The sequence below is a fragment of the Propithecus coquereli genome, unplaced genomic scaffold (genome assembly GCF_000956105.1).
Source record: "Propithecus coquereli isolate 6110/MARCELLA unplaced genomic scaffold, Pcoq_1.0 Scaffold771, whole genome shotgun sequence".
NCBI lineage: Eukaryota > Metazoa > Chordata > Mammalia > Primates > Indriidae > Propithecus > Propithecus coquereli.
Window position 1 is genome coordinate 240536 of NW_012153852.1, and position 3106 is coordinate 243641.

Consider the following 3106-nt stretch of genomic DNA (forward strand, 5'->3'; position numbering starts at 1 on the left):
ACATATTTGAAACACGGACTTGGCGGGGCGGGGAACCAAGGGCAACACACGTAACCTAAACATCTGTGGGACGAGGGGGGAGGAGGGAGGAGGGGACGGGTATTTGTATAAACAAGGAGTGCAATGCGCACTACCCGAAGGATGGACATATTTCAAACACGGACTTCTGGGGGGGGGGGAACCAAGGGCAACACACGTAACCTAAACATCTGTACACCCATAATTTGCTGAAATAAAAAAAAAAAGAATAAAGGTTTCATACTTGCAATGAAAAGACTACTGCTTTCTTACGTGTGTTTCAGTACAAACTGTACCCACTGCTTTCTTTCCCAAAATTGTGCTATCGTGTAAACGGGGCAGAGTCTGGCTCCTTTCTCTGAGAGAATACATGCATTTGTATCTGAACCCACTTTGGGCGAATAGGTTTCATGCTTATAATGAAAAGACTCCTGCTTTGTTACGTGTGTTTTAGTACAAACTGTTCCCAATGCTTTGTTTCCCCAAGTTGTGCTAGCCAGTAAATTGGGCAAAGTGTGGCTGCCTTCTCTTACAGAATTCACGCATTTGTATGTTTATCTGCATTAAGAATAAAGATTTCATACTTATAATGAAAAGAGTCCTGCTTTCTTACGTGTGTTTCAGTACAAACTGTACCCACAGCTTTCTTTCCCAAAGTTGTGTTATCCTGTAAATGGGGCAAAGTCTAGCTTCTTTCTCTGAGAGAATAAATGCATTTGTATCTGAACCCCCTTTGGGCTAATAGGTTTCATACTTATAATGAAAAGACTCCTGCTTTCTTACGTGTGTTTCAGTACAAACTGTACCCGCTACTTTCTTTCCCAAAGTTGTGCTAGCCTGTAAATTGGGCAAAGTCTAGCTGTCTTCTCTTAGAGAATACATGCATTTGTAACTGCTTCTGCAAGGGAATAAAGGTTTCGTACGTATAATGAAAAGACTCCTGCTTTCTTACGTGTATTTTAGAACAAACTGTAAAAACTGCTTTCTTTCCCATAGTTGTGCTAGCCTGTAAATTGGGTAAAGTCTAGCTTGGTTCTCTGAGAGAATACATGCATTTGTTTCTGAACCCCCTTTGGGCGAAAAGGTTTCATACTTATAATGAAAAGAGTCCTGCTTTCTTAGCTGTGTTTTAATAAAAACTGTACCCACTGCTCTCTTTCCCAAAGTTCTTGTAGCCTGTAAATTGGGCAAAGTCTAGCTGCCTTCTCTTACAGAATTCATGCATTTGTATATGCTTCTGCATTAAGAATAAAGGTTTCATACTTATAACGAAAAGACTCCTGCTTTCTTACGTGTATTTCAGTACAAACTGTACCCACAGCATTCTTCCCCAAAGTTATGCTATCCTGTAAATGGAGCAAAGTCTAGCTGCTTTCTCTGAGAGAATAAATGCATTTGTATCTGAATTCGCTTTGGGTGTACAGGTTTCATACTTATGAAAAGACTCCTGCTTTCTTACATGTGTTTTAGTACAAAATGTACCCTTTGCTTTCTTTACCAAAGTTGTGCTAGCCTGTAAATTGCGGAATGTCTAGCTGCTTTCTCTTAGAGAATACACGCATTTGTATCTGATTCTGCATTAAGAATCAAGGTTTCATACTTCTAAGGAAAAGACTTCCGCTTTCTTACGTGTGTTTCAGTACAAACTGTACCCACTGCTTTCTTTTCAAAGTTGTGATATCCTGTAAATTGATCAAAGTCTAGCTGCTTTCTCTGAGAGAATACATGAATTTGTATGTTTATCTGCCTTAGGAATAAAGATTTCACACTTACAATAAAAAGAGTCCTGCTTTCTTATGTGTGTTTCAATACAAATTGTACCCACTGCTTTCTTTCCCAAAGTTGAGCTATTCTGTAAATGGGGCGAAGTCTAGCTGCCTTCTCTGAGAGAATACATGCATTTGTATCTGAACCCTCTTTGGGCGAATAGGTTTCATACGTATAATGAAAAGACTCCTAATTTCTTATGTGTGTTTTCTACAATCTATACCCACTGCTTTCTTTCCCAAAGTTGTGCTAGCCTGTAAATTGGGCAAAGTCCAGCTGCTTTTTCTGACAGAATACACGTATTTGTATCTGAATCTGTCTTAGGAATAAAGGTTTCATACTTATAATGAAAGACTCCTGCTTTCTTCCGTGTGTTTTAGTACAAACTGAAAAAACTGCTGTCTTTCCCATAGTTCTGCTAGCCTGTAAATTGGGTAAAGTCTAGCTTCGTTCTCTGAGAGAGTACATGCAATTGTATCTGAACCTCCTTTGGGCGAAAACGTTTCATACTTATAATGAAAAGACTCCTGCTTTCTTACATGTGTTTTAGTACAAAATGTACCCTCTGCTTTCTTTCCCAAAGTTGTGCTAGCCTGTAAATTGGGCAAAGTCTAGCTGCTTTCTCTGAGAGAATATGTGAATTTCTATGTTTATCTGCATTAGCAATAAAGATTTCATACTTACAATGAAAAGACTCCTGATTTCTTACGTGTGTTTCAATACAAACTGTACCCACAGCTTTCTTTCCCAAAGTTGTGCTATTCTGTAAATGGGGCAAAGTCTGGCTGCTTTCTCTTAGAGAATACATGCATTTGTATCTGAACCCACTTTGGGCGAATAGGTTTTATACTTATGATGAAAAGACTCCTGCTTCCTTACGTGTGTTTTAGTACAATCTGTACCTACTGCATTCTTTCCCACAGTTGTGTTAGCCTGTAATTTGTTCAAAGTCTAGCTGCTTTTTCTGAGAAAATACACGCATTTCTATAGATTCTGCATTAGGAATAAAGGTTTCATACTTATAAGGAAAACACTCCTGGTTTCTTACATGTCTTTCCGTAAAAACTGTACCCACTGCTTTATTTGCCAAAGTTCTGCTATCCTGTAAATGGGGCAAAGTCTAGCTGCTTTCTTTGAGAGAATACATGCAGTTTTTTCTGTACCAGCTATGGATATAAAGGTTTCATACTTATAATGAAAAGACTCCTGCTTTCTTATGGGTGTTTTGGTACAAACTGTACCCACTGCTTTCTTTTTCAAAGCTGTGCTAAACTGTAAATTGGACACAGTCCACCTGCTTTCTCTGAGAGAATAAATGCAT